Source organism: Budorcas taxicolor, chromosome 1 (assembly GCF_023091745.1).
Source record: "Budorcas taxicolor isolate Tak-1 chromosome 1, Takin1.1, whole genome shotgun sequence".
NCBI classification, from domain to species: Eukaryota; Metazoa; Chordata; class Mammalia; order Artiodactyla; family Bovidae; genus Budorcas; species Budorcas taxicolor.
In genome coordinates, this window is record NC_068910.1 from 160420732 (window position 1) to 160440097 (window position 19366).

General features: G+C 40.3%; 1 protein-coding gene across 1 annotated transcript in view; it reads left to right on the top strand.

The window, feature by feature from the left end:
- The window catches only part of TNIK (TRAF2 and NCK interacting kinase), a 398208-nt gene that overhangs the window by 167975 nt on the left and 210867 nt on the right, over positions 1 to 19366 (top strand). The window lies entirely within an intron of this gene.

Consider the following 19366-nt stretch of genomic DNA (forward strand, 5'->3'; position numbering starts at 1 on the left):
AGAAGGAAAAGCACTTTTGAGAATAACAGCTAATGGGGCTCTCTGACTCTCTTTTTTACCTTAGTTAATCAAGTTATGCTATTTCAATGACTCATCATAAGCATATTTCCCTCTCCTCCCATCAAAAGGTAACCAGGAAATACTGAATTTGGTGTTTTTTTCTTCTTCATAGTGTATATTTGACATCTCCCAGGAAAGCTAAGAAAGACCAGGACTGTTTTATCCCTGATTCTTTGGGAATGGAGTGGACCAGTCCACTCAACGACTAAGTCCTGAAATAGCCAATTTGTCTCAAATTGATTTTTATAAATAATTCTCCTAGAACCGTGTTTGTCAACCTACCAGTGCCCAGGCCTCATCCCCAGACCCAGTGGTACAGTTTTGTGGTGAGAATAGCAGATATTTTTTTTTTTGAAAGCTCTCAGGATAGTCTAATGTGCAGCCAAGGCTGAGAACTGCTGAGCTCCATCTTCTTATCTGCCAAATGGAAAAATAAGGACTAATTTTGTTAACATTTGACAAATAGATTGAAAGTTGAAATGGGTGTTTCTTAATAATAATCATTTTTTACTTTCTACTCTATCATATCATCTCTCCACTGTCGCTTTTTCATCACCTTTTTTTCTTTGAGGAAATGCAGTTCAAATCAGGCAGGCTAATATATATTCCTACTACTAACAAATTCAGCAGCCTGAGTGTTGCTGAGGAATTTCAATGGCTAATGTGTTGTCCCAGGCTTGGGTATAAATGATACATTATTAACAGCTTATAAAGAAAACAGTTTTATCAAAAATTTATTTCCTTGAACTTTATCATTGAAGACAGGTAATTCCTGTCCATGGAAGATAAATAGTCTCTATCAGTTAAATAATTTAAGGCATATTTCACGCTAATATTCTGTGTTTGCCTAATTTTTTTCATTGAAAAAGTATTTACCTAATATCTTAAAGCAGGGCTATTATTAACTTAGTTCTCAAAGAGAGAAGGTTTTAAAAATAATCTTCCCTACTCTCCATTTTTCTTACTGTAAGCATGTGGCAAAGTCTTGGCATCTGTTCAGAATAAATTCTGTACTTCCTTTCTGCCTTTTAGTCAATGTGTATTTTATCTGAATTCTGCCCCCTTCCACCTCCTAACCCTTTGGTAATCTACAGGAAACCAGACCTTACTAATTTGAGTGTTAGCTTCCCAAGTTACTTATTATTGTGTTAGTTCATATTAGATAGAGCTTGTGGAAGATTTGTATTACTCTATAGGTTGTAAAACATGTGCAAAAGACAGGCCTGTTAAATAATGTGCAGTTTTGAGAGAACTACAAAAGCAGGGGAATTTATTTAAGACCGGCTATTGGTAATAGATTGCTCGTTATAAAACGCTGCATGGGAGGGGACATTTTTGACAAAGGGGAACAATTAGGTAAAATAATTTGAGAGTAGAAACCAATTGTGGACAGAGAGGGTTTCTTCTGTTCATGCATCTATCTGTTGCCCAGCATCCATCCAGATTTTGTTTTGAAAGCCAGTTTTTGTGTTGTTCTAGCACATGCTCATTGGAGAAGGCGATGGCACCCCACTCTAGTACTCTTGCCTGGAAAATCCCATGGATGGAGGAGCCTGGTTGGCTGCAGTCCATGGGGTCGCGAAGAGTCAGACACGACTGAGCAACTTCACTTTGACTTTTTACTTTCATGCATTGGAGAAGGAAATGGCAACCCACTCCAGTGTTCTTGCCTGGAGAATCCCAGGGACGGGGGAGCCTGGTAGGCTGCCGTCTATGGGGTCACACAGAGTCGGACACAACTGAAGTGACTTAGCAGCAGTAGCAGCAGCAGCATGCTCATGGGTTCTTAGTGGGCGTCAGAATCTCCTGGAGAACTTGTTAGTACAGAAATTGCCAGGTCCCTCCCAGAAAACCTCAATCATCAGTCTGCTCTGGGGCCAAGACTTTGCATTCACAAACAAGTTCCCACGTGCTGCTACTTCTGAAGGAATAATGAGCAAATATCAGTGAAACCCAGAAAGCATTGGTCTGACAGGTGAGTGAGGTTGTATCACAAGTCCATCCTGTAAGTAACTCAAATTATGTTTACTTGGGAGATGGCTCAGTGGTAAAGAATTTGCCTGCAACGCAGAAGACCCAGGTTTGGCCTCTGGGTCAGGAAGATCCCCTGGAGAAGGAAATGGCAACCTACTCCAGTATTCTTGCCTGATAAATCCCATGGACAGAGGAGCCTGGTGGGCTACAGTCCGTGGGGTCACAAATAGTCGGACACAACTGAGCACGCATACATGGAGGAACCTTTGGGGATTGTGGGAGACCTGAAGATGGTGGAGAGGCAGTACCCACGTTAGTTCTGGGCAGATGGGTCTCCTTGCATCCCCGTGCAGTTGCAAATCTGCCTGGCTTCTTCTAGTCCCTGTAACTTAAGGCACTTCTGGGAACCAACTACTGGTGTTGCCATGCCTGGCAGTTTACCAAGGCTTCCAGAAGCCTATTTGGGTGGTGGGAATTCCTGTTCTTCAGCTGCCGCCCCCATAGCCTTCTATCTATAAAGTTCCTTCCAGGCTTCATAGAATTCTGCTTCCTCTTCTCCTTGATTTCCAGAGGGTAGGAGCTATGGTTTCTCCTGAATGAGCCAGCTTTGTCTCACTTCCAAAAGGCTGTCTTTTCTAGAGCCCTTAATTGTAGTCTGCACGACTGAACTCCTCAGCAACCTGAGAGTATTCAGTGATGGTGGTGGTTATTATTTTGAATCTTTAGCACCAAAGTTTAAAATTCTCCTAAGTGAATAATTTTGGGGGATCTACTTCCTGCAGTTATACAATTGGCTTTCTCATGTGTGTGTTGAGGTTGCCAAATCTCATATATAATCCTCATCTCTCATCAAAAAAGAAAAAAGGGTAGTTCTATTTTTGTGGAAAAAGAGGAAAGAATCCAGGAAACATTTCAAAAGTGTGTTTTCTTAGCTCCTTTTCCTGATACATATGAAATTCAAGGAGAATTTGGTCATTTGCTAACATTACATGAGATTTTTTTTTTAAGTTAGTGTAAAATTTCACTTCTCCCCCATCCTCCATAAAGTGAAAGTGAAAGTGAAGTCGCTCAGTTGTGTCCAACTCTTTGTGACCCTGTGCACTGTAGCCTACCAGGCTCCTTCATCCATGGAAATTTCCAGGCAAGAGTACTGGAGTGGGCTGCCATTTCCTTCTCCAGGGTAATCTTCCCAATCCAGGGATTGAACCCCAGGTCTCCTGCGTTGCAGGAAGATGCTTTACCATCTGAGCCACCCGGGAAGCCCCACTCTCCTCCATAAGACCCTGAAAAACATCCAGTTTACTAATTTAGATAAAATTATTCTTCTCTAAAAGCCTCAATTTTCTTATCCACAAGAGTCTCCATAAGCAGGCAGTGTTGAAGGCAACCAGTGTGTGCCAGGGTCATTGTACGGGTGACATAAACTGAATCCCAGCATCTAAGGGGCCCACCTTCACCATTCATTTGGAATCATTAAGAACAGCAGTTGCCCAGGTCTGTGAGAACAGAGGGTTCTACTCACCTCTCCCTGCTGTCTCTTCTCTTCCCTATCTTTCACGAAGTTTTGTCTTTTTTCCTGAGATTTTTACATCATTTGTATGAGTGTCAGAGACTAGTTCAGTATAACTGTTTTGATGTCTCTACTTTTCTTTTCAGTTTCATTTGTTATTTTAAAAGCTTCAAGATACCATTAGGAGAATCCACAGATAGTTCCTTTGGCAGAGATGGTGGTTAAAAAAATAACTTTTGTCGCTGCCTCAAGTCAGTGACCTATAAATACTACTGCTGGTTCTTCTTCCTCCTCTTTGTGATTCACTGGGATGGAGATCTTGGCCCAATGCTGTGAATAAATGATAGTCAAAGATTGTAATACGCACTGGAATTGAAGTACTGGCCTGGATGATTTCTCATAGCCCAAACACTCCTTGTCTAGATCGCATCTCAAATCCGTGCTCTGAGTGAAAGATGGAATGCCAGTTCATATAATCACAGTTTTTAAATTGTACCTTACAACAGCAGCAAACATTACCCTCACTGACGTTCAGTTGTGGAAGATCCAGAGGGCTGTCTGAGATGTTTATGGATGTGTATATGTGTGTGTAAGAGAGCAAAGTAATGTATACCTTTTACTGTTTTAGTGTGAACTGTTGAGATAACTAGAAATATTAATGAAATTTAAAATGAAGTGTTTCTAATGTTTGGACTTGGTGCTGTGTTAAAAGCATTTTATGTGTATTAATTTATTTAATCCTCACAACAGCCCTGTGAGGTAGATTATGTTACAATCCCCATTTATAGATTAAGAAACTGAGACTAGGAGAGGTTAAAAGAATGTATTCATTATTTCACAGAGGGTAACGATCAGTATTAGAATTTGAACCTATATCTATCTGGCTTGAAAGCAAAATTCTTCCAAGCTTTGCTGCTCTGAGGAGACTTCTGGTTGTGATCTTCCTTGGCCTCAACTTGTTGACCGTGCAGTGCCGTTCCTCTTCCTTGCCAGCTTTGGATTTTTCATGTGAGAAAGGGCATGAGAGGCTGCCTCCCACCTCTCTTCCCCTCTGTTCTAGTGTTTCACCTCAGGGTGCTTTTATTTTTTAAAGGTACAAGGGAAATAGAAAATAGATCCCATTCCAGCAAAATTAGGGGACTAGATATCATCCTTCTCAATTTAAACAGATATCATATTTCCCGGTGACAGATAGGAACTATTTGTGTTTAATGCTATGCATTCTATAAGGATATTGTTAATCTCTTGCTTCTCCATAGGGATACTTCCTGAAAGTGTGGCTGAGACTGTTTATTCAGTAGGTTCCCAGCACCGTCTGTTTTACTGACTGTTCTCGATGTCGTCAGGGTATTTCTGTAGAGCTATGGTCAGCATTATAGTAAGATGAAATATCTATCTCTCTACTGTTATTACAGTAATTATTATATGTGATCACATACTGTTATTACAGTAATTATTGTATGTGATCACATTAATATTAATTATTATAGTTATTAGTTGACTGCATCGATATTAATACATAGTATATTAATATTGATACTTAATGTTTTGGGGGTAATAGCTATTAAGACATTAGCCCTAATTTATAGTAACAGCATAGATCTGACATAAAGAAAATTTTAAATAATATTATACCTTTCTATTGATGTCTTTTAAAGTGAAGAATGCTTTTATTTCACCTTTTGATATATCTCTGAAGCATTATTCATTTGGAGGCAATTTTAATTTAGAAACAGTTTGGACTATATAACATCGTGATAATTCTCAAGGTGGGATTAAAAGGAAATACAAAAGGGAGTTAACATTTGAAATGTCTGGAAATAACAGTAATTGCTATTTATCAAGAATTTGGGCTTCCCAGGTGGCTCAGTGGTTAAGAATTTGCCACTGAGAGAGACCTGGAGACCCGGGTCTCTGGGAGGGAGCAGGAGAGCCAGGTTCAGTCCCTGGGTCGGGAAGAACCTGTGGAGAAGGAATTGGCAACGCACTCCCATTTTCTTCCCTAGGACATCCCATGGACTGTAGAGCCTGATGGGCTACAGTCCATGGGGTTGCAGAAAAGTCGGACATGACTTAGCGAGTAAGAACAAACAAACAAGAAAACAAAAAAATAAAGAATTTACTGTGTGTCAGGCCTAGTGATAAACATTATATATATATATATATATTTTTTTTTTTTTTTTCCCACATAAGCTCTATGAGATGTAATTATTTTTATCCTTACTTACAAAAAGCTGACTTTCAGAGGTGAAGCATCTGATCCAAGGGCACAAAGGCACACAGCTTCTAAGCGGTAGACCCTGAAAGTTGGGATCTTGCACATGATGCTCAACTGCATCTTAAAACCCAGGAGAGTGTTACAGTGTTCAGAACATCTCATCCGCAGTGATCAGCTAGAACCACAGCACCTCTGAGAGCTGTTGAGGCTCAGCTGACACTTCCTGTGATTATCTGGATACTGGGCAGGGCTAAGACAATCCAGGAGGTGCAAGGCTGAGGGATGTGACCCACAGGTACAAGAGGTGTGGAAAGTTATTACCTGCCTATTCATGAGTGTCCTGTATCCAGGAGGGAACAGGTAGGGCATAGATTCCAATTTAAAAGGGAACAGATTCCAGATGGGAAAGACCGTTTTCCTAAGGGCAGGAATGGATGGTAATGTCTCTAGTTTCATGAATCTTTTCCTGTATAAGCAGAACTATAAGCAGGTATATATTAATACTTGGAAAGAAAAGATTGACTCTCAAGGACTCTAGCACCAGACTGCATGGGTTTGAATCCAGTCTCTTATGAGCTTTGTGAGCTTAGACAATTTACATCATCTCTTTGTGCCTTAGTTTCCTCATCTATAAAATAGAGAAGATAATAACAATAATATGCCATTATACAGTTGTATCAATTAAAGTAGATAATACATATGAAATACTTAGAACAGAGCTATTGTAAATGTTAATGACTGTTACCACCATCACCACCACCACCACTGTTGTTGCTGATGTGAAAAACATTAAGTGCCTTGGATAAAGTAGTTTAGACAACCCTGACCAAATTATGAACAATTTTGGGAGTCATTAAGGTAGCAGTTCTGGAAATGAACACCAGGAGCTAGAGTTGGCAAAGGGGTGGCTGTCTGGCACAGTTGTATACTGGTAATGGGAGGGCAAATTGATATAATTCTTGGGAAGTCAGTTAGGAGATCTGTTATCAAAGATCCTAGAAATGTGCAGGCCCTTTGACCTAGATTTGCCTCTAGAAATAATTTGACATGTGCTGAAACGGGGCAGAGGGATGTTAACTGAAAATATTAAGAAATAGAGATTTATATTTATGAATATGGAAAGATGTGATAAAGTAAGCAAAGAAAAGCAAGGTACAGATACTATATATAGAAATCTCCTATTAAAAATATGTCTTAGTAGATACCTTCAAGTGAGTTTTTTTCTTAGTTTGTTTAAAGCCAGAGGTAATAAATTAACATGCCACTTTCAAAATTGGCTTGCACTTTATTCTTGCTAGTTATACACAGTTTTGCCCGTAAGTGTCTACATATGAACTTTTCATACAAATACTGAGAATGATGAGACTGTGCTTTTTTTTTAATGAGTCTTTTTTTCTCCTGTGAAGAAGAATTATATAAGTCTATCTTTCTCATTGCCAGTCCTAAGAAATGCTGCAGATTCTAATTAGTCCAATAATATTTCTCACTAACTTGGGGAAGTGTGATTTTGAAAAGTTCCTCCTACCCTGAAATTTTGATACAATTCTTAGGAACATGAACTCTACACATTCCATCATTGGGCATATATTGAGAATCTCTGATATGGAATAAAGATTTTTGTCTCAAACGTTAAGTTCTTTTGAAGGTCAAATGAATTCTATGCAGTAAGACCTATAAACTCGTTAGCACTGAAGAGGTGTGATTGGTGTTCACTCTAAGTACACAGTTTAGGTAAAGTCAACACTCGTCTTTTAGAAGGAATACTGTGGTTTTAAAAAAAATGTTTTTCATTAGCAGACCATTACTTTCTTTCCTATTTTTCTCTTCTGATAATTTGGATTTGCTCCAGGCAATATGGCAGTTTAAAGGACTGTGATGAGAAAGTTGCAAGGACATGGCATTCAGACTAGTGTATCTTAAAAAGAAAAAACGATAGCATGTGTTTCAATGCCCAGTTGCTGTGTATTTGACCTCGAATGCTAACTGCTTCTGTTAGTTGTGTTGATAGACTTCATTCTGCTATCGACAGAAATTCATTTTTATGTGAGCATTTAAAGGTTGCTCTATTTTTGACAGGTAGTGTCCAGCATGTAGCAATAAAAATGCAAGAGCCAGGTTTTTATTGCTGAAAGGTCAAGAGAATTATAATGTAATGACAGACTCTTCCATTGATGTATAGTGGAGTCAGGGATCTTTAACATGGCCCAAAGAAGGAAAAAAACATTGGTCATCAAATCTTGGGGCATGTCTATTTCTATTAGATGAGCTATGTTCATAAGAGAAGGTGAAGGTGAAGGTGAAGTTGCTCAGTTGTGTCCGACTCTTTGCGACCCTGTGGACTGTAGCCCACCAGGCTCCTCCATCCATGGGATTCTCCAGGCAAGAATACTGGAGTGGGTTGCCATTTCCTTCTCCAGAGGATCTTCCCGACCCAGGGATCGAACCCAGGTCTCCCACATTGGAGGCAGATGCTTTAACCTCTGAACCACCAGGGAAGCCCGTATGTTCATAAGAGAGGCAGCCTTCAACTTAGAAATGGCTCTTCTCTAAAATTCAGGTTGACTGTAGGTAACATTTCCCCAGAAAATCAGTGCTACAAATCAGGGATCAGTGAAATTTTTCTGTAAAGGGCCAGATAATAAATAGTTTAGGTTTTGTGAGCTCTGTAGTCTTTGCTGCAACTACTTACCTCTGCTATTGTAGCGGAAAGCAGCTCTAGACAATATGTAAATAATGAGTGTGTGACTGTGTTCCGATAAAACTTTATTTATAAAAACAGGCGAAGAACCAGATTTAGTTTGTCAATGCTTGTTATAAATGACCATTCATTTCCCACACCAGATCACAGAAAATTATTTGTCTTGTAAGTTGTCTTTACTTTGTATGTGTACAACAGTACTATTTTAAAATTATTTTTTAATTATAATAATGCTAGTATACTCACAACAAAAGTTCAGGACCAGATGACTTCACTAGTGAATTCTATGAAACATTTAAAGATGAATTAATACCAATCCTTCTCAAACTCTTCCCAAAAATTACAGAAGAGGGAAAACTTTCTAACTCGTTTTACAAGGCATTACCCTGAAACCAAAACCAGACAAGGACAGCACAAGAAAAGAAAATTACAAGCCAGTATTCCTAATGAACAGAGATGCAGAAATCCTCAACAAAATATTAGCCAACTAAATTTAGCAATATCATACACCATTGTCAACAGGGATTTATTCCAGGGATGCAAGGATGGTTCAACATCTGTAAATTAATTAATGTGCTACATCACATTAACAAAATGAAGGATAGAAATCATATGATTATCTCAACAGATACAGAAAAAACTTTCAACAAAATTCAACATTTATCTATGATTAAAAAAACTCAACGAAGTGGATACAGAGGGAGCATGTCTTAACATCCTAAAGACCATATGACAAGCCCATAGTTAACATCATACTCAATGGTGAAAAGCTAAAAGGTAGTCCTCTAAGATCAGGAACAAAACAAGGATACCCCATCTTGTCACTAAGTTTTCAACATAATATTGGAAGGCTTAGCCTGAGAAGTAAATAAAAGACTTTGAAGTTGGAAGGAAAGGAAACTGCCACTATTTGTGGATGACATTGATTTTATACATAGAAAACCCTAAAGACCTCACTAAAAACTATTAAAACTAATAAATGAATTCAGTAATGTCATGGCTGTGAACTGAATTGAACTGAATGTCATAGGACACAAAATCAGTATATGGAAATCTGTTATGTTTCTACACACTAATAATGAACTATCAGAATGAGAAATTAAGAAAATAATCCCATTTACAATTTTATCAAAAAATAAAATACCTTAGAATAAATTTAATCAAGGAGGTGAAAGACTTGTACACTGAAAACCAGAAGATACCGATGAGAGAAATTGAAGAAGACACAAATAAAGGAAAAGAGATTCAGTATAAGATTAGTTGGGTCACTTCCATGGGTTTCCTCATTGTGGACTCCTCTGCCATATTTCATTATCATTCTTCTGTCTTCTTTCTGACTTATAGCTTTGCTTGAATCTCTTACTTTCACAGGGCCCTTTGCAAGACTTCCCTGGTGGCTCAGACGGTAAAGTGTCTGTCTACAATGCAGGAGACCCGGGTTCAAGCCCTGGGTTGGGAAGATCCCCTGGAGAAGGAAATGGCAATCTACTCTAGTACTATTGCCTGGAAAATCCCATGGACAGAGGAGCCTCATAGGCTACAGTCTATGGGGTTGCAAAGAGTCAGACACGACTGAGCGACTTCACTTTTACATTTTAAAAAATGATGTGTATGTATGCCATTTTTAATCTTTTAACTCTCATTGTAGTCATATTGATTGAGAGAGAGACAACCAATTTGTGTGGTCAACCAGAAGTCACAATACTGTTTTCTACACCTGCAGTTTGAATTGCTTTAGACACTATTTTATTCTATTGTCTATTTGTTATCCGTATGTGGATATCCATGTCCGTATATGGCCTACCAACTTGGCCTTCATCTGTGTGAGAATTAGTTAAAACTCAGGATTTTAGGACCATATTTCTATCCTGCATTGTAACATTACCTCTTCTACTTCTCTCTTCTTAATCCCTCCTTTTATCTTGTGTGATGTTTGGCAGAAACTCAGGAGACTGGAGGGAGTAGCTCCTTATTCCTAGTCAGCCAAAACTGTCGGTCGCTTCTTAGGTGATTCTACTCCTTCCTTGACTCCTATCCCTACAAGCAACCTAAGAGACAGAATGGATTTATCCATAACTTTGACAATAAATTGTATTTTGATACATTAGAGTAGCCCGCAGTTGATTGTGTCTTGCTTTTTTGGTTCTAAAATTTCCAAGCATCCCAGATTCTCTCTAACTCTGGAGAATTATAGGAAATTGGAATGAGGACGTACATGTGTCTTCTGTGCTTTCCCTTTGCTGAGACGCTCCCTGCATGTTTGCTGGCCAGTCTCCCTCTGAAATCCAGGGCTCTGGGCTACTTATTTCACCTTGAACCAGAGCGAAGCATTGCTGATTATGGAGACTGCTAACTCATTCCTGTCTCCCATTTTCTCACTGGCCAGTATGAATGTACATGTCTATGTTCTGCAGGAAGACAGAGAGAAATTGAGGGTCTGGGGTATCTGAGCTCAGCTCCTTAGTAAGATTTATGTCTTATTGATGTTCCAGCCTTCTTCATGAAAGTTTAAAGTAAATTAAGCTGTTAATTCACAGATTTTCTTGCTCTAATTTCCCTCCTGCGAAAACAAAACAGCATAGATAGTTTCTGTGGTTCATTGTCAGTTGTCAGAAAGTCTCTGTCATTCCCATGCCAATTTTTTAGACTCTAGTCACATTTTTTATTACATTAAATCACATTAAATAGCAAGTTTTTATTTTAAAGTAACACTTATCCAAGTGGTAAGATTTTAACTCCTAGGGTAAAAAGTTATTTAAAAGCTATAGACTTCTTTTTCTTTAGCTGAAGGTAATTTTCGAAGCCTTTTTATAAACTCAGAAATTGTGAGACCCAAGGCTGTCATAAGGCTTCCCAGATATGGTCCTGGTGGTGGCCTGTCACATGGAATTCAAGGCTCCGTCTAATTCCTATTGAACTCATTACTCCCTGTGTGAATGAGGGCTGGTCACTTCTCTACATCCACATCCCTTATTTGGATAAAGTGTCCTAAATGCTTGTGGATTTTCCAGGAAGCTTATCCAGACTGGTCTTCAGAAACCTGGAACGTATTTGCTGTTATAAGAAAATATCTCCATGATGACCCATGTCCAGACTGGGATGGTCTTTCCAGTCCATCCCTCTGGACAGAACACTTCTCTGTGAAATGGGAGAATCTCTTTGAGCACTGAGTAGGCTACTATGTATATTAAACCAAAATGTAATGAAAACGACATGGTTAAACTACATGGTTTTAACCATGGGGAATGGTTTAAAAGAGAGACAGTGGTTATCAAGTAGAAATATGCATACTTCTGTTGACTGCAAGCTCTCCTTGTCCTATGATCTAGCATTCAAATTTTGCCTCCATATATATTAATAGATGCTGGAGACTTTCTTGGCGATGGCTTCCTATGACAGCCCTGGCCTTAGTAGGTCCCAGTTGTGTGCATTCGGGACCACTTGTGTGGACTTAAAAGGGAAGAGGGACTCAACGGACTTTTAAAAAGGGGTTACTACTAATGAAAGATGATGCTGTGAAAGTGCTGCACTCAATATGCCAGCAAATTTGGAAAACTCAGCAGTGGCCACAGGACTGGAAAAGGTCAATTTTCATTCCAATCCCAAGAAAGGTAATGCCAAAGAATGCTCAAACTACCGCACAATTGCACTCATCTCACATGCCAGTAAAGTAATGCTCAAAATTCTCCAAGCCAGGCTTCAGCAATACGTGAACCGTGAACTTCCAGATGTTCAAGCTGGTTTTAGAAAAGGCAGAGAAACCAGAGGTCAAATTGCCAACATCCGCTGGATCATGGAAAAAGCAAGAGAGTTCCAGAAAAACATCTATTTCTGCTTTCTTGACTAAGCCAAAGCCTTTGACTGTGTGTATCACAACAAACTGTGGAAACTTCTGAAAGAGATGGGAATACCAGACCACCTGACCTGCCTCTTGACAAACCTGTATGCAGGTCAGGAAGCAAGAGTTAGAACTGGACATGGAACAACAGACTGGTTCCAAATAGGAAAAGGAGTACGTCAAGGCTGTATATTGTCACTCTGCTTATTTAACTTCTATGCAGAGTACATCATGAGAAATGCTGGACTGGAAGAAGCACAAGCTGGAATCAAGATTGCCGGGAGAAATATCAATAACCTCAGATATGCAGATGATACCACCCTTATGACAGAAAGTGAAGAAGAACTAAAGAGCCTCTTGATGAAAGTGAAAGAGGAGAGTGAAAAAGCTGGCTTAAAGCTCAACATTCAGAAAACGAAGATCATGGCATCTGGTCCCATCACTTCATGGCAAGTAGATGGGGAAGCAGTGGAAACAGTGTCAGACTTTATTTTTGGGCTCCAAAATCACTGCAGATAGTGGTTGCAGCCATGAAATTAAAAGGCGCTTGCTCCTTGGAAGAAAAGTTATGACCAACCTAGATAGCATATTGAAAAGCAGAGACATTACTTTGCCAACAAAGGTCCGTCTTGTCAAGGCTATGGTTTTTCCTGTGGTCATGTATGGGTGTGAGAGTTGGACTATAAAGAAATCTGAGCACCGAAGAATTGATGCTTTTGAGCTGTGGTGTTGGAGAAGACTCTTGAGAGTCCCTTGGACTTCAAGGAGATCCAACCAGTCCATTCTAAAGGAAATCAGTCCTGGGTGTTCATTGGAGGGACTAATGTTGAAGCTGAAACTCCAATACTTTGGCCACCTGATGGGAAGAGCTGACTCATTTGAAAAGACCCTGATGCCTGGAAAGATTGAGGACAGGAGGAGAAGGGGATGACAGAGGATCAGATGGCTGGATGGCATCACCGACACAATGGACATGGGTTTGGGTGGAGTCTGGGAGTTGGTGATGGACAGGGAAGCCTGGCGTGATGCGGTTCATGGAGTCGCAAAGAGTCGGGCATGACTGAGCGACTGAACTGAACTACTAATGAAAATCCAAATGAGTCCCTACCCTGGGAAATGACTTTTCCTGTGTGTTTACTAATTCATCCCACACTGTTTTGCCCACCATAGAATGGCACTATGTGAGATGCAGTGGGTAGCTTAAGTATGGTTCACAGTCCCAGCCCTTCTGGACACTGAGGGGCTTGTGCCACCAGTAAGGCAGTCTTTGGAAATAAATTTCATACAAAGCAAGTATAATATATTTGAATATAATATAGTGTAATATATTAAGTATATTGTAGTATTTATTATAATTCTATATTAGGTTAAGCTATCAGACCAATTCATATGTAAATATAATAAAATGTATTTAATATACTCTAAATATATATGACCAACCTAGATAGCATATTCAAAAGCAGAGACATTACTTTGCCAACAAAGGTCCGTCTAGTCAAGGCTATGGTTTTTCCAGTAGTCATGTATGGATGTGAGAGTTGGACTGTGAAGAAGGCTGAGCACCAAAGAACTGATGCTTTTGAACTGTGGTGTTGGAGAAGACTCTTGAAAGTCCCTTGGACTGCAAGGAGATCCAACCAGTCCATTCTGAAGGAGATCAACCCTGCGATTTCTTTGGACGGACTGATGCTAAAGCTGAAACTCCAGTACTTTGGCCACCTCATGCGCAGAGTTGTCTCATTGGAAAAGACTTTGATGCTGGGAGGGACTAGGGGCAAGAGGAGAAAGGGACGACCGAGGATGATGGCTGGATGGCATCACTGACTCGATGGACATGAATCTGAGTGAACTCCGGGAGTTGGTGATGGACAGGGAGGCCTGGCATGCTGCGATTCATGGGGTCGCAAAGAGTCGGACACAACTGAGCGACTGAACTGAACTGAATGAAATATATAATGGGAGAAGGCAATGGTACCCCACTCCAGTACTCTTGCCTTGAAAATCCCATGGACGGAGGAGCCTGGTCTGCTGCAGTCTATGGGGTCGCAAAGAGTTGGACACGACTGCGTGACTTCCCTATCACTTTTCACTTTCATGCATTGGAGAAGGAAATGGCAATCCACTCCAGTGTTCTTGCCTGCAGAATCCCAGGGACGGGGGAGCCTGGTGGGCTGCCATCTATGGGCTCACACAGAGTCAGACATGACTGAAGTGACTTAGCAATAGCAGCAATTATATAATAGCTTTAGCGCAAAATGAGACACATTTAAATTGGGTGAGTATACTCTTATGTGTTATCACTGCTTTCTTACAATTATGTAAACAAATATAAACTGATTTTTGAATAAGGTTTGGCAGCATGCAAAATACAACTTTTTAAAAGTCTTTAATGGACATTTCCAGCTTGTGGAATTGATACAGACATAGTTTAAAATGTTTGTTGTTTTGTTAATTTTCAACTATCACTTATTATCTTAGCATATGTGCATGTGTTTAAATGCAAACAAATTGTAAGGAAGTTACAGTATTATCAGCAAGGCATGAAACTCTGTTTTGATTCACTTGACTTTCTCAGAATCTTTTCTGATTTTTTCCTGTCCTCATGTAGAGTGGTGAGTCTGAAAGTTAAGCTTTAAACAAATAAAATATCAAGAACAAAAATCTCTCAGCGAGGGCTTAAATTTCAACAAGTCAAAAAGAACAGAGTGCAATTTGTGAAACAAGAGCTTGGACTTTAATTTTTAATATCTACTTTTTATTTGGGATATAATTGCTTTGTGTTAGTTTTCTCTATACAATGAAGTGGATCAGCTATATGTGTAAATACATCCCCTCCATCTTGGTCCTCCCTCCCACCCAGCCATCCCGCACCTCTAGATCACCGTAGGACATGGAGCTGGGCTCCCAGTGCTGTTTAGCAGGTTCCCATTAGCTCTCTGTTTTACACATGGTAGTGTGTATATACATGTCAGTCCTAATCTCCCAGTCTGTCCCATCCTCCCCTTTATTTGCTGTGTTCACACGTCCATTTTCTACATCTATTCTTGGTTTTGATAGAGGTTCCTATGTATCTAATACCTACTTTTAAATTCTTCTTTAGCTTTGCCTGGAAATTTTTTCCAGCATATTCATGATCCCCAGTAGGGACACAGGATCATGGCAGGTATTGCCACAGGTACTGGTTAATACTAGCTGCTAAACAAACAAACCCTTAGATAGCTCATGTATGATTACAGCTTCCTACTTGATCATGAAAGGTCTAAAACAGGTGTTCCTTGTAAAAAGAACAGCTATTTTTCAAGAAGTGATTCAGGTACCCAGACTCCTTCCATTTTTTGATTCTGCCATAAAAAAAAAGTATGTCTTGCAGTGTTTGTCTGCTTCGAGCTTATAGAAGAGGAAATACCTGGGTCAGGGATAAAGAGATCATATAAGTAGAATATTATAGCTGACCCTGCGAAGACTGTATATTGTTTTTATTCATATTTGATTGGCTAGGCTTAACAGCAAGGACACCGGGTTTTGTAGCCAGCTATGCTTCTGAGTTTGGAATACCTAACCAGTCTCCAACTCATCAAGTTTTGTGTTTTCAGGCTGTAGATACAAAAGTGGAAGGCTCTGAAGGCTTTGCTATTAACTCAGAGGTGGCTTTCACCTCAACTTCCTCTCCCTTTGGGATATAGGTACGTGTAGTAAAGGTGTATTGCCCTCCATAATGAAAATAGAACTTCGCACCAGCAAAGTGTGTGCGAAAGGAGAATCTTCGGCTGGTATAGGTCCTTCACTGACTTTGGTAATGTTGTGGGGGAGAGGTAAAGGGTGTTCTAGCCAGGTGGTACTCCCTGTAGCTGATGGTGTGTATCTCTCCTCGATCCTCAGTTTATGGACAGCATATTGGTAGTCTGAAATTGGCCATGATGGTAGCATTTACATCACAGATACTAATAAGCACTAGGGGCGTTTCCCCTGGAGAGCTAGTTGTTCAACTTTTACCATCATAACACTGGATACTTCTTTTTATTACTCTATGGTTCATGCTTTGAGATGGCTAGAATGACTACAGGACACTTTACTGAAGACTGGGAGGATGCCTCAGTCAACACAAAATTAAACAAAGTAGATAAAGTCAAACTAAAAGCAATTCAATTGTCTGGCTTCTCCCTCCTTAACCTGAAAGCAGCCTCTTCAAGGATTGTTTCTTCCTGGCTCCCCAGCCGTCTCCTTGTGTAGGGTGGGCCATCTGAGGAGAGGCCACTTAGCAACTCACAGTTGAAGAACTCTAGCCCACGATCGAGATGTGGAAATCAAATCCCTTTCTCATTTGCTGAAGGACTGGCTTCTGGGTCCTGGACTTCCTCAGAGGTTGACACACTCCAATTACGTTCTCTGTCAGTGAAGTCTTGGATGCTCACATCTTGCCTACAGACTCCCAACAGCAGGACTTTGAAATCTCAACACAAGTCATGGCTCCAGGAGGTTGGCATGGGGGAAGTAAAAGTTCTGTAAGCCATGCATGTGTTTCTGTGGCAACCAGGGACCAGCAAAGGGAGCTAGTTTGTCTTTTCTTTCCACTTGACGTCATCATGATGTACCCTTGCAATCACCAGGTAGCAGTTATAATCTTGTAGGTTCCTTCTTTTGACCCATTTTCCTGGACTTTGCAGAGATAAACAATTCAACAATTAAATTCAACATATTTTGAGTGCGTATTATGTACAAGATGCTTCAGAGCATACAAAGAAGACTTTTGAGTCTTATAATTGAATAGTGGTATTCAGGCAAGTGTCTAACACTCAAGGGTAATTCTGACAGTGAAACTTAATTGGAACTTAATTAATTAAAATTTTAAGTTTGCTCATAAGCAGATGTGAGTGTTAGCATCCTAGGCATCAATTAAATTATTTTTCCTTTTTAATTCAATTTAAAAATTATATACAATAGGTTATAGAACACTGCTCTAGGCACAGTCCTTAATCAACAGACATGATTAAGACATGGTCTCTGTTTTCATGGATGTGAGAGTTGGACTGTGAAGAAGGCTGAGCGCCGAAGAATTGATGCTTTTGAACTGTGGTGTTGGAGAAGACTCTTGAGAGTCCCTTGGACTGCAAGGAGATCCAACCAGTCCATTCTGAAGGAGATCAGCCCTGGGATTTCTTTGGAAAGAATGATGCTAAAGCTGAAACTCCAGTACTTTGGCCACCTCATGTGAAGAGTTGACTCATTGGAAAAGACTCTGATGCTGGGAGGGATTGGGGGCAGGAGGAGAAGGGGACGACAGAGGATGAGATGGCTGGATAGCATCATGGACTCGATGGACGTGAGTCTGAGTGAACTCCGGGAGTTGGTGATGGACAGGGAGGCCTGGCGTGCTGCGATTCATGGGGTCGCAAAGAGTTGGACACGACTGAGCGACTGAACTGAACATATATAAATAACTAAAGTCAAAACAGTTTCAAATACTTTAATAAAAATAATCTTTCTGTAAGGAGTGCTTTGAAACTATATGGGAAGTAGAGATTAATTGCGTTTCTTTCAGCTGTGCCTTGCAACTTGTGGGTTCTTAGTTCCCCCACCAGACACTGAACCCAGGCCACAGTAATGAGAGTACTGAGTCCTAACCACAGGGCCACTAGGGAATTCCTCTTTTTTTTTTTAACCTTTATAGAGGAAATATTATTTTATTTTGATCTTGAAAAATAAAGTTTTCACAGATGGTCATGAGTATTTCCAGACTGAAGGCCCAGTTTGAGCTCAGGCTTGGAGACAGGAAATGCAGTGTGAGTTAGGGATGTATATATAGGGCAAGTCCTGGGAAATGACATTGAAAAGCTAAGTCAGGGTCTTATTGTAAGGAAGTCTTAGGGCCTGGTGGGGGAGCTTAAACTTGGTGTTGATGATCTGAATGCAGCCAGTAACCATTTTCTTTTTTAAATTAATCATCTTTTACAAAGTTTACTCAGATGACAGGGTAAGAGGATGGAGAAGGAAGGCAAATAAGAATAGTGTGAATGTGCAAGTGATGTATAAATGCCCAAGCTATTAGAGTTGGCAGCACAGTGGGAAAGGGGCACATTTAGAAGCAGAGGCATTATAGGACTTGAAGACAGGTGTTGAAACCAGACCCCGGGAGGATAAGGCTGGCCTTAGGGGAAAACAGAACACAACAACCCCCTCTCCCACCCAATGTCATATATCTGGATCGTGTATTAGGAGCCATGCTCAGAGGCTGCAGGAAGAGTGAGCAATAGTCTCTGAATTCATCTTAGTAGAGGAGGCAGAAAGGGGAAAGAATGAATGCTATATTAAGAACATTTACATGGTCTAGCTGTGGGATGAAAGAACAGAAACAGTGGCCATCACTCAAAATCCGCCTATGAATGTGCCATTCTCTAGTGAAATCATTTTATACCTATTAACTTAATCAGCCTTCCTGACATTCCTGTGAAGCAGGAACTGTTATGATCTCTCTCATATAGATGAAGAAACTGAGCCATGGAGCATGAAGAAATATCCCCAGGATCATCCAACGAGATGACGGTAGAAATAGGATTCAAACCCAACTCTGTGCTCTTGGGTTCAAACCCAAGAGGCAGAATTCAGGTATCCCTGGTGTAGCCACGAAACCTACTCAGGAGTTTGGGTGGTGGGCAGCTGTAAGAAGGGCCAGCAGATTTGGGGGAGGGTATTTCAGGAAATGAAAGCAACACATGAAAAAGCATAGAGAGAATTCAAGGATGAGTTGGGAGGGGAGAGATGGGTTTCATTTGGGGCATCCTTTGACTGCTGTGGTGACATTTAGGTAGGATGTCTCACTACGGAGATAAGTGTTTTTGGAGAAGTTACCAAGCTTTGTCTCTTTGGCCCCTTTCCTGTCCGTGTTGGCAGGCGCTCTCTAGAGTATTCCATATATATTTCATCTCTGTGTGAGCAAGGAAGTAGATCTCAAGGAGGAAAATGTATATACCTGTAAGCTCTTTCCTAGGGAGTTCATTGAGAATTCACTCCAATTTAATAACTGGAGAATATCTTCAATAACAGTGGATGCTGTGGGAGTGATGCCATGAG